Below are 19,344 nucleotides of genomic sequence, written 5' to 3'. Positions count from 1 at the left end.
CTCTGTGGTCCCCTGGACTTTCTGCTGGGCTGATTCAAGTGTTTGAGTGTCTTAAGAAGGGTGCTGAATGATGATGTTCAGCAGGGACTCAGCTCCGGTGTGCAGTTTCTTTAAAGACACTCCACCGTGTTGGAGAAAAAGGGCAGGCCCCGCTCTGCTTAGACCACGTGACTCAAGTGAACCGGTGTGGGGGAGAGAGGGAGGGGTGATCTTGAGGGGGGTGATTTGAAGGTAGTCTATACAGCTGGGGCCACGGAGTGAGACCTGGGAGAAGGTTGTTAGCTATGAATCCCCCGAGGGTGTGTGTGTAAAAGCTTGCATGAGTTTGCAGTTTTCTGAGACAGTATCCAGAGCTTTTATCAGTTTCTCAGAGACATGATCCGAAAGGAGGTGAGAAACTATGAAATAGTTAAAAACTCATTTATGTGCCATAGGATTTGATGTCATTGAAAACCCAGAAAGAGCTCTTAACCCATTTCTTAGTAAAAGGTCTTCATGGATGTTTAAGTCCAATATCCCCAGCGGGACTTGGGCTTTGAAAAAAAATTGCTCAGAGTAAAGAAACACATGGCGATTTCAGGGTTAGAGACAGTGCTCACCTCTTCAAAGTAATAAACTCCTAGATTGCTTTCTTACAGCATAGGAGTAAATTTATTGAAAAATTTCATAACCCCAGGTCTTCCTAAAGCCTGGGCCTTCACACAGAGTTCACTGTTCAATGGGAAATGAATGTTTCCTTCAAGATGAACTTGGGCAATCGAAGAGAAAGTTTAGTTTCATTTCACAGAGGATGAAGGATGCTGGGAAGCAAGTGAAGAAATGTGAAAGGCCACTTGGAGTGGGGCTAGGCCACCAGCTGACACCGTGAGCTTGGACGTGTCTCATATACCCTAGGATTCTCCTGCAAATGAGTTGTACTTATTTCTTAGAGCTGCCACAGCAAATCACCATGAACCACGACATTAAACAACAGAAACGCAGTCTCCCCAGTTCTGGAGGCCAGAAGTAAGAAACCTAGAAGGGGTCGATATCATGCTCCCTCCAAGGATCCAGGAAAGGCAACTTCCTTGCCTCTTCTGGCTTCTGCTGGTGGCTGGTAACCCTCAGTGTCCCTGGACGTAGGGCTGTGGCACTGATCCCCGCCTCTGTGCCCCTGTCCCATGGCCTTCTCATAAGGACACCTGTCCCTGGAGGTGGGCCCATCCTGACCCCGCACATCCTCACTTAAACCAATGACAGCTGCAAAGACCCTGTTTCCACACAAGCTCACGCAGAGAGTCCAGGTAGACATGAATTTGGGGTGGGGGGGACAATATTCAACCCAGGACAAAGGGAATGGACAGGAGGAGCTCATGTTCTTGCAGCTCTGATACCCCCTCCCTGCTCGCCTAAATGGAGAGAGGCCAACAGCCGTTTGCCTTCCCAGCAGCGTAGTCCTGGCCGTCTGCGTCGCGTCTGTCTCTGCCTCTGATCTTCTCCCACGTCTTCCCAACCCTCACGTCCCTCCTCCTTTCCCTGCTTCCACTTTCCGTGCCTTTTTCTCTTCTGCCTCATCTTTCCCCTCGTGCTCCCGTCCCCTAATGAGTGTCAGAACACAGACGCATTGTCTCTTCCCAGTTCTTTTGAGAGGCAGTGCAGGGGAGTACTTTCTGTTTTTCTCTTGCTTTAGGGAAAAAAGAAAGACTCCAAAACCTGCAGAGTTGCCTCCTACCTTCATCTGGGCAGGCGTGGATTCTTTCCCCAGGATTTATTGGCTTCCTTAGGAAAATCTCCCGCTTTGCTGCCTGACTTCCTCCCTGTACTGGGATGTGCTCGTTTTCCTGGAACCTCTTGGCATAAGAGCCTCTGGCTTAGAACCAGAAACTACTTCATTAGTTCCTGGTGCAACCGACACCCCCCTCCTCAGGGCTGGGGTGGTTCTAGCCAGAACTTGCTACCCAAGAAACCCCCACCACTGGGCCTTGAAGGGGCCTGGGACTGAGTCCTAGAAAGAGGAAGCAGAATGGGTTCCGGTGCCTTCCAAAGTATGGACAAGCCCTGCGCTGGAATCTGACACCATCTCTAGCAGCCCTGTCCTGTCCTGCCAGGGCCCTTAATTAGAGTGTGTGTCCCTGAGCCCAGCCCAGCTCCGTCTACAGTTTGCTTCTCTGGCCGGTTCGTACAAGAACGAGATGGCCAAAGGAGAAGCTCTTCTGTTTATCTTAAAGCTTTTAACCGGGATCATTTCAATAGGCCCATGAGCACTGCACTTAAAGTCTGATGACTTAGGAATGACCGGAGGATGTAAACATCAGCCCACAGCTGGTCCCCAGCCCGGCCAATGCCATTTGCTGAGCTGCAACTTGTTAGTTCTTTCCAGGCTCTTTTTGGCCCCTACTGCCTCACACAACTCTACAGGCTTAACCTGAGGCCCTGGGTGCCCCTCACCCCAAGGGAAATTGTCCTGGGGAGGAGCAGAAATGTTGCAACAGGCAAAGGAGAGTCCCCAAAACTAGGAGGAGTGAGTCACTCCAGAACCCACTGCCTGCCCTATGCTATCATAGGCTGCTGCTCCCTCAGATGTGTGACCGCAGGGGGTGCCCACTGAGCCAGGACATGGGTCTTGGGGCTAGCAGCCATGCTGAGATCTCCATGCCCCCCAAGTAGCAGGCAACCTGTGGAGTGCCTGGTCTTCATGGGGCCTGGACAGCCAGGAGCTTTAGCAGTGACCACAACCAGAATTCCTCCCTCTTCCCCACATGATACTTCCAGAAGTTCTTGCGGCCCCATGGAGAAAAGAGATTTGCCAATAGAGCCCAGCTTACATTCCTGCAACCAGGCAGAGGGGGCCTTGGGGACAGGTGACATTTCTTGGGTTCACCACGAGGTCGTGTGATGTTTATTGCACTTGGTTAGGTGGGGGTCGAGAAGCCAGGCCTGGAACTGTGAATCTTGCTCTTCAAGGCCGGCGTGCAGCAGGAGTGCAGAGCTGGTGAGTGAGGCCAGCCAGCCACCCAGCCGCTCCTCTTGATGACTGTTTTGGCAAGAAGCACTTTGTAAGCACCTGCTAAGGTCCAGAGTCTACGCCTGGGGCCAAAGATACATCCAAGAACCAGACAGGCATGGTGTTTGCGCTGGTGTCGCTTTACTCAGAGCAGTCAGGGTCTTCAACCCTGCTTGCTTGGGGGGACGATTTGAGAATGTCACATGTTCCCAGGAGTTACCATTTCCAGTGTTAAAAGTGGATCCCCAGATCTGGATGGCTTGGGAGTCATTACAAAAGTCCCTCAAATGCCTGGGGACATATTTTTATTCATCTACAAATGCTAAAATAAAGAGGCTCACGTTGGAATCTTTGTAAACATTTTTATGTTAAAGATGCATCCTTGTACTTGAGCAGCTGGGGCCCATTGGTCTACTGTAGTCATCTCTGGTTTGCCAGAGTCCAGTAGCTGTCTTGAGGTGATGTGACTGTCGAGGCCTTGGTCCCAAGAGTACGGAAGTGACAGACATGTAAACACAGGCCCACATGCATGCACACACACCTGCACAGCACTCCAGAGAACAAAGGTGCCCCGGCCCTGACCTCAAACAGATCCTGTGCCAAAACCAACACAGGTGTTTCTCTGTTTTGTGGGAGGTGTTAGCATATGGGGATGTGATATTTAAAGCAAAAAGTTAAAATCCAGACAGCATGACTCTAAACAGCCCAGCGTATCTCCTTTGCTTATCAGTCTTCATTCAACAAACAATGAGCTTTTGGTGTGTGCAAGGCTCTGCCTGTTCTGCGGCTGCACGGAAGACACCAATATAAGCAGATGCCCTGAAAAGCAGAAACCCACAAGAACCAGCACCAACTCAATGCCTGTAACAGCATCAAAGACGGCAGCCCTTCTACAGCCTCTGTGAACATCAGGCACCAAGTAAACACCACCAGGTCTCTTCCTTCAAGATGGGAGCAACTGATGCATCTGAACAAAGCACATGGGTCCAAGCCATTCAGGCAAAGGCCCACGGTTCCATTGGGGCAGAATCCAGCACAGTCGGTTGAGGCTACTGGGCAGCTCACAGGTTAGAGCCCTGAATCCTCTCAGAGCCAATAATAGTCAGTGTGGCAGAACCAATGTTAAGTGGAGAAAGAAGATTCTGTGCACAGGCATGTGTGAGTGTGTGCCACGCCTGTGCTGAACAGAGGCAGTGCACCGTGGGGGCTCGGCCAAGGGGAGGGTCCCAGTGACTTCTGTTCAAAAGTAACTAGACAGAAAAAATGCTTGGGAAATATATTACATATACTGAAATATTTATACATTGTATAGCTGATTGGAGATTAATATCCAGAATATACAGAGACCTTCTAAAATTCAACAACCGAAAACAACCCAATTCAAAAATGAGCAAGGGATCTGAATAGACATTTCTCCAGCGCATGAGAAGATGATCAATTTCACTGATCACTGGGAAATGCAAATCAAAATCACAATGAGAGGCCCACCTCACACCTATTAGGATGCCTACTGTCAAGAAATATATACCTTGTATCCAAAAAATACCATCAAGAAGATAGCAAATGTTGAAAGGATGTGGAGAAATCAGCACCCTGTACACTTTTATCACTTATGCAACTTGTATAGACGGGGCCTCCTCTCTTGTCCTCTCTACCCTGGAGATAACTAGGCTTGAGGAAGTGAGAAAAATAAAGAGGAGAATGATTGTGTTTAGTGAATAGATGAAAACCCAATGCATGAGTTGCCTGTGGCTCAATATTTATCAGAGACCCCAGCTATTTATCACAGAGAAGCCTAGACACACTCAACTATGCATTCTTTTAGATTGTCTAGTTTTTGTCTTTATTTTTGGTTAGAGCATCAGAATAGACTTCACTTGCACCACAAACACCGTCCTGGGATGGAATGTCACACTCTCCTCTTTGCAGATGAAAGGGTCAGGTTCTTGAACAGCAACTTTGGGTTTTTGGTGACCACCGGCCAGCGTCGGGCCCAGCAGGTGTCACGCAGAGTTCTCCCTGAAAAGCCCGGCTGAGTGCGCAGACTTTCTTAGATCTTAGGCTGAGAAAGAGAGGGCGACTTGTGGGGAGCAGTAGATGAGCCCAGCTTCAGTGCTGTTTGTTCTAACCCCCTGCCCCTCCACCTGTGGTCTGCATGGTCCCTGGCAGCTATGTAGAAATGCAGAATCTTAGGATCCACCCTAACCCTCCAAATCAGAATGCTGACAAACAATATCCCCGAGTGATTATGAGTCATAGGTGAGAAGTCACGCTTGGAAGAATACCACCTTTATAAGTATAAGAGCATTTCTAACATCATGTTTTACCATTGTGAGCCTTATCAGACTGAGACCAATCTGGTTTGTTTTCTCTTAAATTGCCCATTCACAAGGGCCTCTGAGAGCGCCACCTTCTGGCAGCATGAGAGAATGTATGTTTCTAGGACAAGAATGACCCATAGAATTCAAGTATTATATTTAATTGTCGCTTTAACACAATTGGCTTAGACTTTTAAAACATGCCAAGTCAGGAAAGGTCAAAGTAAGCTAGCGACCTGCCATTAAAGGAGACTGAACAAACTGGACAACTAAATGCACTACATGATCCTGGATTCCATCCCAGATCTTTTCAAAAATGAAGCTGTTAAAAGGCATTCTTGAGCCAACGGGCAAAATTTGAATATAGGTCGCATTGTAGACACTAGCATAGTATTGATGTTATATTTCCCAACTGGGAAACTACATCGTGGTTATGTGGGGCATCTGGTTCTTAGTAGACACCAGCTGAAGGATTAGGAATATAGTGTCGTGTCGTCTATAGCTGAATTTCAAACAATTCAGCAAAAATTAAAATTATACGTATATGGGCCTCCCCAGTGGCGCAGCGGTTGAGCGCTGGGTTGCGAAGCTGCCCACAGCCTCTGCAGCGCCAGTTCGATCCCCGGCTGCTCCCCGGCCACCGGAGGAGGGTCCCACACGGTGCGCAGACCTCTCCTGCCGCCCGCTGCTCCTCTCAGCAGTGTCCTTTGGTCCTTCTGCCTGCTCTGCTCCCCGCTCTGGCTCTGGTGAATTCTCTCACCCTCCCGCGCTTCTGACTGTACCCAGTGCTTGTATAAATAAATAAATAAATAAATCTTTAAAAAAAAAATTATACGTATAGAAAAAGGGGAGAAGAGAGAAATCAGTGGGTAAGCTGTTAGGAACTAATGTAGGTGAAGGAAGTACAAGTGTTTGTTCCACTATTTTTGTAATTTTTCTGAAGGCTGGACATTTTTCAGAATTGGAAAAAAGAGAACAGTTACCTCTGGCTACATAGTGTCCCAAGAAATTACTTAGGACGGAGACCTGGGGCCTGTGGATCAGGCAGTAACCCCTGGGGTAACCCGAAACTTCCCCCTCAATGGTGATTGTGGTTTCACTGGCTGTTTCCTGAAAGGTTAATGATTAAATCCACGAGTCCCTGGAAAGTGAGGAGACGGTGTCCCCCTCTCTGGGGCCTGGAAAGAATGGACATCAGGCCCAGGCCTGTATCTCAAACCCCAGCTGTGGCTCCCATTTAGTTCTTTTATTCACTTTGAATTACCTTAAATGACAAACACGATGCACATTGTGAAAAATTTCAAACAATATAGAGGCATAGAATTAAATGCGAAAACCTGAGTTTACTACCATCTCCCTGCCCCCATACTCCCTGCCAAGAATATACGAGTGTGAATAGCTCCCTCCAGTCTTATTTCGGCTTGTTTATAACCGCTGGCTGTGCGCGGCCCAGGGACGGGGGCTCTGTGTGGTTTGTTTTTTATCCACAGTGCCTGGCATGGAAAGGTCCTCATTAAACGCTGGCTGCATAAAATTGCTTCCTTCCACACAAATGGGGTCATTTTGAACATATGTCTCTTTTGCCTGCCACTTTCATTTAACAGTAAACGTTTTCCTGACATCTATGCAAACCTGTCTCCTTGTCTTTTTGCCTCGTTATTTTTAACTGCCAGGCGCGAATGCCTCGTATCCCATAATACGGAAGGTCCTTCATTTATTTAACCAGTTGCCACAAATGAGCTTTTTCCCCATTGCAAACAGCTGGAAAATTCACTGGTAATGGCATTATCACGTGTGAGCGTTCCCTGGAGGGAATTTCTAGACAGGAGACTGTAGTTGGAGCATGAACACATTTAACATTCCATTGAGTACTGTCCTCTGCTCCATGTCCCCTCCGCCTGGAAACTTCTTTCCTTCAAATCCTGTGGCTCCTGGGGGCCTTCACCCCTTGGGCAGAAGGGAGGACCTGGTGGTCTTTTCCACTCTAGGGCTGGAATGAGCTGGTCTGGCAGGGCTTCCCCTAGGGCCCAGGAGGGTCCAGACATGGAGGAACTGTGGTGGTGTCCTTGCTTGTGAGAGTTAGCTGGATGCAGAAAAAGAGAAAAAATGGAAAATGACAGACAAGAGCACTGAGTTTCTGGCAACGTTCTCGGTAGTGGGCAATAGCCGCTTGCCCCCATGCCGGAGTGAGCACCTCAGGTAAGAAGCCTCCCTTGAGGGGAGCTGAGTAGTTGACCCAGCCTCTGGGGGAGGAGGAGGAAACTCACGGCTACAGTTCTCAGTGCAGAGAGAGGAAAGGGAGGAGGGAGGAGAATCTTCCAGAAAAACACACGCGCAAACTGCAAAAACTCGGGAAGACGATGAGGCACAGGGTGCTCACTGGCAAAATTACCAACCATGTGCAAAAGGAAAATAATGAGCCTGCGAGTTCCTAGGCTTGATTAAATAGTAATTATGCCTGAAAAGCTTGCTAAATGCCTCTCTTTAAAAACCAACCAGCTAGGCAATTTTTCTTTCAAATTTAATAGCATCTATTCTTGTATTCTTTTTTGTCCAAAGTGGCCATAATTATGGGGGTGTGATGAGACAAGCACCCTCGTAAGTGGCTGGTGGGAGAGGGGGCTGGCACCATCTTTCTGAAGAGTGACTGTTCCAAGGGCCTTCAAAGTCTCCCCACACCCTTTGGTTCAGCATTTCCATTTCTAGGAAATCTGTACTAAGGCAATAAATAGACCCATAGACAGGAGGTTATGTGCAGAGAGCTTCATCCACAGCCGTGGGGTGGTAGAAGAACATTGGAAATAACCTAAGCAGGGACCTTGAATGAGGGAAGCACTTTAGAATCAACTAGAAGTTTATTAAACACACCTGTGTGTGCTCATTCAGGTAGAGGTTGGCTTTCGGGGGTCTGAGTCTCTGCTCACATGGGATGTTCCTATGCTAACCAGGTTAAGGATCACTTGGCTTAAAACATTCTATTTCTTCTTTAGATGTATTTTTTTTATCTTATCATGAGCATAAATGACTTTTATAAGTAGAAAAACATATTAAGAAGATAGACTAGAAGACAATAGGAAGTAAGGCTGGCAAATACCTATCATGCACCAGGCCCTGGGCTTGGCACAGATTGTGCTGCCTTTCTGGAAGTTCACAGGCCACACCAGGAGATGCCCTGGGAAAACAGAGACCCTCAGTTGTAGGGTAAATGAAGATTCCTCAGGCTTTTTTTGTTGTTGGCCTCTATGGCCCTCACCTGCGGCCTTGAATGCAGGAGGTGCTTAGGAGCGTGGCCTCAGGATATGCCTGACGGTGGACACCTGGAGTATGGTGTGGGCATGAGTGAGTGGGCACACCTGAGCTGAGAGACTGAGGCTATAAGGGCGGCATCGCAGAGCACAGAGGTGCTCAGAGGCAGTAAAGATTAGCCCCCACCCCGGCACCCCTGTACAGGGCTGCCTCACTATAAATGCTGTAGAAAGATCATAACAAGCCTGAAAAAGCCACTGAGGGCTCCAGGACACCCCTTTACCCATCTTCCCAGATCCACAGAGAACCTGCCTTGCTGGCATAACAAGTGACATGGGAAGCAGGATGATTCGACGCAGATGGGGATGATTCGACCCCGGGAGTGAGGAGGGGTGGCAGACTGTGAGCATGTCACACTTGGTGGCAGGCCTCCTCTCTGTGGGCATCTTCCAGAGGTGGCTTGAGGTGGCTAAGTCCCCAGTGCGGGTGAAGAGAGGACCCTGCTCACAGTGGGGAAGCATTGGATGGACATGGTGCCTGCTCGGAGGCAGGGCTGGGGGGTGAGCGTTCCCTCACAGCTCTGCAAATGGCGTTAAGGACAACACTGGAGGTGCCACAGCAGCATACGTGGGGACCAGAGCCCAGGAGCTGCGGGAAGAGGTAAAGATGCTGCAGGAGCACAGGCAGTGACAAGGTTGAGGAGATGCAGGGCAAGACCTTGAGTGGAAGAGACAGCACGCGAGGACCAGCCCACGAGCCCTGGGGCAGCAGACTCACTGGGGATGAAAGAGGACCACAATTCCTCATTCGGAGCTCGCCCTGTGCTCACGCAAGGATAAAACTGATGGGCTACAAGTTCCACCAGAAGGTGGGAGAACTTTGATGGTTGATGTTATGTCTATGGGACCCTGGGGGTGGAGGTGGAGAGTATCATTTGTGCACCCCAGGAGATGAGAATCAAAGGGTGGCCAGAGGGCTGGAGTGGCCTAAAACAGCCTTGTGTGAGGTTCTCTGCAGCCAGACAGAGGAGATTTATCAAAAAGCCAGTGTAATAAGGCAAAAAACTGATGCCAAGGTTGGGAAGGCCTGAGCGGTTAAGCAGCTGAAGGATGTTAAGGCAGGCGAGCCTCTTAAAATCACCTGTGGGTGATGCCCTGTTCACTGTTGAATAAGGGTGAGGTGCTGAGGAACCCGTCCTTGGGGGGCAGATGGGGACCGTGGCTTGTGGTGGGGACCAGAGCCCAAGAGGGGACCGAAGCAAGGGCACATGTGAAGCTTGTATCCACGGGTCCCCGACCATGTGCACATGCAGAGGGTTGGCCTTTTGTGCAGGTGACAGTGGAGGCTATGAAAGCCCAGTGTTGGAGTGATAGCAGTAAGTTCCCCTGGGGATTGGCTGATTACCCCCAAAAGAGTGTTGCCAATCTCAGCGTGAGTGCATCCTGGGGGGCATGGATGCGGTGTATGGCTTGTGGCCGAGACCACAGCCGGTGAAGGCCAGGAAGCTGATGGCTCCTAGTGTGTGATGGCAGGAGGGGTTCACCCCTCGCATGAGCAGGGCCTTTGACTATAGATTGGATGGATCATCTGCTGGTGCCAATGAACATCTTGTCTTTTTAGCCCCTAGGCTGGTGCCCTGACTGGGCTTAGTTATATACTCTTGTATTCAGTTTACTCTTTCAGGTCACGGCTGCAGTGTTCCACATTCACCAAGGAAAACGTGTACATTGTGGGGCGAATAGCCCTGAGGGGGTGGGTCATAGGGTAAATGAAGATTTCTCAGGCTTTTTGCACCATCGGCCTCTGTGGCTATCACCTGCGGCCTTGTAAGGAGGCACTTGGGAGCATGGGCTCAGGGAATGCGTGGCTGATGGTGGACACCTGGAGTACGGCGTGGGCATGCGTGAGTGGGCTCACCTGAGCCTGCAGACGGCGTCATGGAGGGCGGAGGGTGGAGGGCGGAGGGCGGAGGGCGGCAGAGTGCAGTGGAGAGCAGCCCAGAGAGCCGGACCCCACCTGCCCTGCACCCCAGCCTGCCCTGCACCGGGCTTCCTCACTACAAATGGTGTAGAAAGATCATTAAAAGCCTGAATAAGCCACGGAGGGACCCAAGACTGCCCCAATCCAGAGGGCCTGCCTTGCTGGAATAACCCTCAGCGCATGCGGCGAGCAATGCTGGACGAGAGGGAGGGCCTCATAGGAGGCTGATACTGTCGAGGAAGTCATCAGCTCTGTTAGGAGCAGGGGACAGCCCTGCCCGCCCTTGAGGTTCATATGGGAGGGACGAGGGAAACCGCTTTCCAGGCTGAGGAAATAGCCAGCACAAAGCCAGGAGGCTGGAGCCCTCCATGTGTCAGCAAAAGTGAGCAGAGAGGCGCGGCTGGAGTCAAAGGTTAACTCAAAGCACAAGATGAGGAGAAGCTGGAGAGGCAGCAGGCCCAGCTCAGGGCTTTCTGGGCTCGGCTGAGGCTGCAACTTGAGCATGAAGGCTGGTGGTTCCCAGACTGCATGCTGAGGAAAACCCTTCAGGCTGTGAGGGATGTTGAGTACAACAACAGCCTTCCATAAAAAAATGCCTTTGGGAAACTCCAGGTCAAAGTGTTCTTGTCTTTTAATTGCAGGACACATCAAAGCCTTTACTATACTAATACGCCAGGGGTTCTCCAAGACGGGCGGCTCAGAGAGCGCGTCCCAAATTTAACTAGACACCTACACACTTCATCCTTGTTTTAAGGGAAACTTGTTAATGTCTTACACCACGATGTCCCCAAGGCAGAGTGTGGGAAGCAGCTGTGGTCAGTAGGAAGCCCATGCAGAAACCCAGTGGAATGAGATCAAACAAGCGTAAATGTCCCTCAGACCTGGGTTCAAATCCCACTGCCACAGTTACCCGCTCAGCCACCTTACCCAGGCTGTTTAAGCCAGCCGCCCTACACTCCCAATCCCATAGTTGTCTGCCCACCACATTGACTAGCCTGCACCCCGATGGGAGTTTCCATCTTGTCCAGCAACTGTGGGCCAGCTCTTCTTCAGAGAAGCTTGAATTCCAGCGTTGGGTCTTGCCCTCATCCTAGGAAATTCTTTGGCATTAATCCACATTTACAGTTAATCACTATCAAACTTTCCTTGTTCAAGTGACCGTGTGGTTTCTCTCCTGTTCTGGGACCCTGAATATTACACAGATTTTGTGAATTTTACTTTGTTAGCTGCTGGATTTTGTGGTATTCCAGTGAATATAGTTGAGCCATGTTCTGGAACACAGTTAAGCTTTTGGGAACACTTTTATCGTTTCAAGGTTTGTTATTGAGACTGGTTAGACAAGACTAAGAAATACTTAGTCAAGGGTTTATTTTTTCCCCACTCACAAGGGGGAGAATACAAAAGTCCCCATGACTTACAAGGTCCTCCGCTGGTGGGAACATGACTACTCCTGCAAGGACTATTCTCTTTGCTCCTGTTACGTGGCTGTCTCCTGGCTTCTGGTCATCTTTGCCATTAGTTGTTCTGGTTAGTACTCAGCCAATGACTTGAAGGGGACCCTGTGAAGATTTCTGAACACTCCCTTTGTGAAACTCTCTTTTCCAGGTCTCTGTCTTGAAAACTAGCTGCCCTAGCCCCCAAAAAGCACTGCGAAGCCCCAGTGGCTGTCTCCCCCAGGAGCTCTGGTGTTCCTGACAAGGGGGTGCAGGGTAGACAGGGGTCTTCCTTATGAGTCAGCTGGCCATCTTTCCAGGGAGTGCTTCAGGTCAGGCTTACCTATCCAGAAACTTCTTTATCAGCTTACTTCACCAGGCTCACTAATTAAGCGCCCAAGAGTTGGGTAAATAATTCAGGAAGCTAATTTTATTTACTCAGTCATTTAATAAATTTATTAGCACATTCTTTTTGCTAGGCATTTATTATTTTTAAACAGTTGAAATCACCTTTTTTAAAAAAAAAAACAAAATAAGATTTATGCATGTAAGAGCTGGGGTACAGGCCAGAGGCTTAGGGGGTGAGAGGATTCACCAGGGACAGAGTGGGGAGCAGACCAGGCAGATTGACCAAAGCACACTGCTGAGCGGAGCAGTGGGTGAGCCAGGAGAGGCCTGCGGCGCCATGTGTGTTGCCTCCCGGCCAGCAGGGGATGGAACTCATGCCGCAGAGGCTACGGACAGCTTTTATAGGCTGCATCCTAATCCCTGGCGCCACCAGGGAGGCCCCTGCTAGGCATTTATTAGCACATTTTGTTTGTAGGAACTGGGCTAAGAGTGGAGAAAGAGACCAAGGTCTCACCCTCACAGGGGTGCAGTCCAGTAAATTCACTTGTAGTTCGTGGATTCTGTGGGGAATGTGTATGTATAATAGGCTACTTAGTCATATGAAATCCTTGAACCTTGTTTCTTACCCAAAGACAATGACAGGTTCTTCAGGATACCCCCGGGTCGATGGACTGAAATAGATTGGAAGTCCCTCGGTAGGTGACCCAGTATGACATTTACGCTCCTTAGGGGAGCTGAGCTTCACCCTTGGATTTTTGTCTAAGGGTAGTTTCTTAGTTTGACCACAAGGTGGTGCAAACAGGCTTCTTGCCCAATGGCGGTTGGCACTGTGGACTCAATCTCAAAACTGTCTCCTTAATTGATAAGATCTTAATTTTCCCCCCTATCCAGCAATTTTCAGCTTCCACAAGGGTCTTGCATTTTTTTTTTTTTTACAAAAGTAAAATTGAGCGGGGGAAGGGGAGTCACCACTCCACAAACTGTTATTTTGCTGTATCAACAGGAGACACATTTTCCTCACATAGCCCCAATTCTATGGTAAGATCATTATTCAATCATTTCAGACTTGGTATAATAGCTTTCTAGGTTTTACTTCTTCACAAACCCATTTATTGCTGTGCGTGGCACAGTGATCACATATTGAGACTCAATGGAAACAAGGCCTAAGTTTTACCTGTATTTTTGCTTGGTCATCTTCACAGCCGGACTGCTCTCCACTGCAGTGGGTACCAGGTCGTTTACCTGTGAGTAAGAAAGGTGATGCTTCCAGAAGGCTTGATAGGGAATGGTTAATTACAAGTGAGTCTTCTGCGTCACTGCTTTCTGAGATCACCTGGTCACCTGGTTGATGTCATTGTCCAGAATCACAGTCACAAATGAAGGTGCAGACAACTTTGTGTATAAAGACTTCTCTGGAGTCAGGAAATATTTCCAAAAGTGAATTTTACCAAGCCTTCATGTTTTTGAGGTTCTTGATAAAAACACAGCAGGGCCCTCCCCTGGCGGCACAGGCAGTTGAGCCCGCGCGGCACTGTGAAGCTGTCTGCAGCCTCTGCAGCGCCGGTTCAATCCCGGCCAGCTGGTGAGGGTCCCACATGGCGCCGCAGACCTCTCCTGTCTCGCCCGCTGCTCTCCTCAGCAGTGTATTTCGTCAGTCTGTCTGTTCTGTTCCCTGCTCTGGGTACAGGCCGCGGATCTGGCCTGTACCCCGCTTCTTGTATAAATAAATAAATCTCTTAAAAAACAAAAACAAAAACAAAAACACAGCAGCAAAAAAAAAATGCAATTCAGAAAAACGTGAACTCTGGCTGGGTATTTTATGACATTAAGGAATTGTTCATTTTCCTGGGTATGCTAACAGTTTCTGATTGTCTGTTTAAAGATCCTTTCCTAGTGACACGTAGTGCAGTATTTACAAATGCAATATTATCTATAATTTACCTGAAAATAATCCAGTTGAGGGAGGAGGAGGGAATTAATGGAAAAGAATAGACATGTGTTGCTGGTTGAGTAAAGCCGGTTGTGGGGATACGGGTTGATTATGCTATTTTCTCCATTTGTGTATATATGTTTGGAGTTTTTTATAATAAAATAGTCTAAACCATAGCTATAAAAATATTATAATCTTATAAAAATCAAGAGAAGCCAGCCAATAATTCCTATTCTGCCTAATTAGTGCAAAAGGCAGGAAAAAAGGGGTAACTTCCTAGAACAGTTTTGTTCAGCTCTTCCCATCAAACAAGAGGTAAATTCTCCCTAAAGCCAAAACATATCAATTGACTTTGTTAAGATATTTATTTTTAAATAGTTTTAGAAAGGATTTAGAGCCGGAAAGAATCTTAGAGATCTGGTTGGTCTTCATTCTTTTCTGAGAATCTTCTTTCTGAATTATAATCCATACCCTTAAGGCAATTTCTTGCATACACTTTCCACTTGTAGTTTCATGCGGGCTATCATAAATTTCTGGAAATGTCCAGTGTTCCCCTTTATAATGAGGAAACTCCCCTACCTACCACTTAAAAAATTTAAAGTGCACTATTTTGTTTTCTGCACAGGTGAGCTTTGAGACTTTGAAGACTGTTTCCTGGGGTAGGTCATGGCATCAAGAAGAAAGAGTTCTACCTCTTGTCACTTGCACACATGCACATGTGCGTGTACACACATGCACAAGCACATGCAGGTGCACACACACCTCTGATTCTACTCACATCACCCCTCCTGTCCTCCCAGGCCTCACCTGGCTGACTCACCACATCAGCACCCAGGCTTGGGCCTATCACGCCATACTCCAGGCAGCTGGTCCCCATCGTGGTGAACCGAAAAGAGGAGGCTAAGGAAAGATCTCGAAAGCACAGCACCCCCTTTGCAGTTTTCTGCCTCTAAAAGTCCTAACAGAAAGCAAAACTCAGCACACCTCTTCTCCCTTCTTGTTTCCTGACTTGGCCAAAGAAATAGGAATTTCTGCTCCTCCGTATACACTCCAGGTGTCTTAGGAAGTAAAACCTCTAAGGCAAAGAGCTGACTCCCTTAAACAAACACCTTTACTGCAGGTTTGATTAGGTTTGGAGGATGCTGGGTGAAGAGTCCTTGGCATCACCGCCCTCCCTGCACTGTGCAGGGGAAGGATTTGGGTACTTACCCTTGGCCTTTGAAACTTCCCCCACCAGGATACACTGGAGAGCAGCACCTCTTGTTCCTCTGGGTGCTGCTCTATTCCCTGGGTGGGACTTGTCAATCTGAAGCTCCTGAGGCTGAGAAATGCTGTCTGTCACTGTGGAGTGAGAACAACTCTGGCTCAACCCAGCGGCTTCCAGCCTAAAAATATCTCAACTCAGCTACAGGAACTTTTCCTGCATAGGAATTTCTCTTCTGGAAGACAAGCCTGGGGTCAGTCTAGACCTTTCCAGTGCCAGCTGGAGAGAGCACGCGTCTGTCAGAGCTGAGGACAAGGGAATGCTGAGGGCCATCTCCTGGGCCAGGAGGCCAGAGAGGGCCATGATGGCCTCTTGGTGGATGTAGAAGGCTTCTGATGGGTCTGCTCTTGCAAAGGAGAGGGCGAGACCAGATCCCCACTCCCCATGAGCTCACAGTCTCTTGCAGCCCCCTTTTGACAAGGCTCCCAACGGAGATTCACGGGGCCAGAGGGATCTAGGCCACTGGCGTTTATAACCCGGGGCCGATGGCAGTGGGTTGCCTGGTGGCAGGGCTCGAGGAGTCTGGTGCAGATGCAGAGGCCTGAGGAAAAGGAGGGAGTATTGATGGTGAAGGTTGGGATCTGACATCGATTGAACTGCAGAGAGGGAGAAAAGGGAGGGAGCTTTCAAGCTCTTCCTGGGGTCCTCAGTCAGCATCAATGCTAACCCAGTGATAGCAGAGACATGAATCCTGGAGTTGTGCTCTGGAAAAGGTCACGGAGATGCTGTGGCAGCATTACTGGGGCCTCAAGGGACACCAGCCCAGCCCTGGCTGTCACATCCTTCAGAGCTCTGGCCAGCAGGTCATCTCCACAGTTTGCTTCCCCACCCCGGGTACCTCCTTCCTGGCCTTCCACCACACACAGGCCCTTGCAGCTGAGGGCCAATATGATTGTTTGGTGCCCAACTTTTCTGTGTCCCAAAGACCATCAGAACAGCAATCATGGAAGCTGAGCAGGCCCATGGGATCCCGTCTCTCTCCACGTCCATGTGCTCAGTCTGCATGGAGCTGGAAGGAAACAGGCTCCGGGGACATTGTTTGGTGACACCCTGGGGCCTGCCTTGGCCCACACCCCACTCACACATCCTGGCATCAGCAGGCAGATGGAGGTCGCACCTGGAGTCCCATCTGCTGGAAAAGAAACAGCCCACAGAATTGGGGCCCTGGGAGGCACAGCTGCTACTGTCCCCCCAAGGCCTAGAGGGCATGAAAAAAGCAGACTGAGGGAGCAAGGTTTGGGGTTGCTGAGCGGCAGCCAGTCCATGTTTAGAAAGGATTGAGTAAGGGTCAAGAAAAACAGGAAATTGACCCTGGATTCAACGAGAGCAGTTTTGGGGGTGCAGGTGGGAGCCACTCTGTAGAATGAGGATGAGAACTTGTTTTTTTAAATAAACTTTTTTTAAAAAGATTTATTTATGCATACAAGAGCTGGGGTGCAGGTCAGAGATGCAGTGGGGGTGGGAGGGGGGAGGGGGATGAGAGGATTCACCAGAGACAGAGTGGGGAACAGAACAGGCAGATCTACTGAAACACAATGCTGAGGGGAGCAGTGGGCGAGACAGGAGAGGTCTCTTGTGCCATGTGGGTTGCTCCCTGGCCGGCTGGGGTTGGAACTCGTGCTGCAGAGGCTGCGGATTGCTTCATAGTGCGGTGCTTAAACCCTTGCGCCACCAGGGAGGCCCAAGAGAACTGTTTTAAGGAAAGCAGAGCAGAGGCTCTGGCAGGAAGGAGTCTGGCGGCAAGGAGACTTCTCTGAAGAGGGAGATTACAGCGTGTTCGTATGTTGAGGAAGAAACCATGAAGGAGGGAGAGGGAAGGGCACAAGAGTAAACTCCCCACACCAGAACTGAGGCCTTGCGAGGGCCATGGAGAAAGCAGAGCATGCGTACAAACACCCCGAGACTTGGTGCTGGGAAGATGGCATCTCTCTGGTGGGGATGCCAGGGAAAGAGGAGACGGGTTAGCAGCTCAGTGCAGGGCAAGGCTGGCCTCTGGAGAAAGCACCATAGCAGTGCCCGAGGGTGAGCAAAAGCACTAACTCTGGAAAGGGCGGCCTTGCTGGCAGGGTTAGAGGCGCATGGGAGGCAGTATAAAGCGGGAGCCGTGAGCGAGGGGTGCAGAGGCCAGGTGAGCCCCGCCGGGGCTGTGCAGACTGGGAGAGGCTGACAGAGTGGACAAGGCCGCTCCATGTACCCAGAACAGGACTCGCTGGGAGCCTGGATGTGACAGGAAAGGGTGGAATCCAGGAGAACCCACTGCTGCTGACAGGAGCAAGTATGTGGGTGGTGATGCCATTGGCTAAGATGGGAGTGGACTGAGCCCAGGAGCCCATTTTGAGGAATTTTAACATCAGATAAGAATGAGGCACCCTCCAGAGAACAAGCAGACAGAGGGGTCCAGGTGGAGCACGGGGTGGTGGTGGGGCCCTGTGTTTGCTCCTCCACTGTATGAGCCAGAGCTGGGTAAATGATACTCCTGACTTGCACAAAGCAGAGGTCACTAGCCTGCTTGGTCCCTGGCCTGCAGGCTTCTTGAGGGCAGGGCTGTGTCTGAGGCCTTGCAGGCCACCGAGAAGATGAGATGATCAATCATTATTCAGCTGGATACATGACTGACCCACCCCCAGCCTTTAGAAACCGGGTGGCATTCAGAATTTGAGGACAAACACCTGGGACTTAATGAGAGAGGCCTTACTAATTATGGCCATGCTGATGACCAGCGGATGACTTATCATCAGGAAGGGCCGCTTGCTCTTCTGGATAATCATGTAAGTGGGTCACACCATGGCTACTCAGGCTGATGGGGAGATTGAGGGGGGTGTGGGTTGGGAAATGGATGGGGCAGCTCCAGGTCCACCAGGAAGCTGGGTGTGCTCAGTGACTGCAGGCCACCTGCTCTACTTCTCTGGCCCTTTGCGTTTGTTCTGATTTTATGGGAATGACAGAGCTCTGTTGCCCCAAATGGCTGTAGAACTACTGAAAAAATCACTATACTTTGGTGGCAAACAAGAGAAGGCCTTGAGGAAGGGTAGGTGGGCAACATGATCTGTGTGAGTTTTGCTCTTTCCCTGTGTGGCCCTGGGACCTGCTGGGAGTGTTCCCGGTTTCCTCTGGTCAAAGCAGGCAGGTGCTGCCCATAATAGGGGGGCGGGGGCCGGGGGCCGGGGGCTATGCTAGTCTTTCTTTCCACATTAGGCCACCCTGTGATTGAAATCTCCAGGGACTCTTCCCGAGGACCAGGTGCCTTCAGTGTCTGAGTGCCAGAGAAAGAAAAAGAAGGAACTAGGGCGGGGCTCAGAGAGATGGTACGGGCACTGGAATCTTCCCGCAAGCATAAAGTGGGGCCGTGTGGCAGGCAAGCAGGTAAACAGCATGAAACAAGATCCAGATGGAGACAGTGTGAGGCAGGGTTTGGCCTAACCTCTGTAATTTATAGAAGAGGAGACACAGGTTCAACACAGCTCATCCATTTACTCACCAGACATTTCTCAACAACCAATTATGTGCCAGGTGCAGGCCAATGTTTTGGTTAAACATTGCTGCATGACATAGCACCCCCAAACTTAGAAGCTTAGCACAGCAGCCATTTTATCATCCCTTACATGGCTGTGAGTTGACTGAGCTCAGCTGTGCGGTTTTTTGGTCCCAGTAGTGATGGCTGAGGCTCTGGTCACCTGGGGTGAGACCCAGCTGGAACCTCCAAGCAGGCTCACTCACAGGGAGGGAGGCGGGTGCCAACTGGGAGCCGGGAGCTGAGCTAGGCCTTTCTCCTGCTTCAGTTCTCTTCTGCATGACCTTGCCATGCAGCTCGGGTTGCTCATAACACAGACTGACTCCAAGAG

The sequence above is a fragment of the Talpa occidentalis genome, unplaced genomic scaffold, assembly GCF_014898055.3.
Source record: "Talpa occidentalis isolate TD23 unplaced genomic scaffold, MPIMG_talOcc4v2.1 talOcc4.7, whole genome shotgun sequence".
In the NCBI taxonomy this organism is placed as follows: Eukaryota; Metazoa; Chordata; class Mammalia; order Eulipotyphla; family Talpidae; genus Talpa; species Talpa occidentalis.
Note: the sequence above shows the minus strand (reverse complement) of the source record.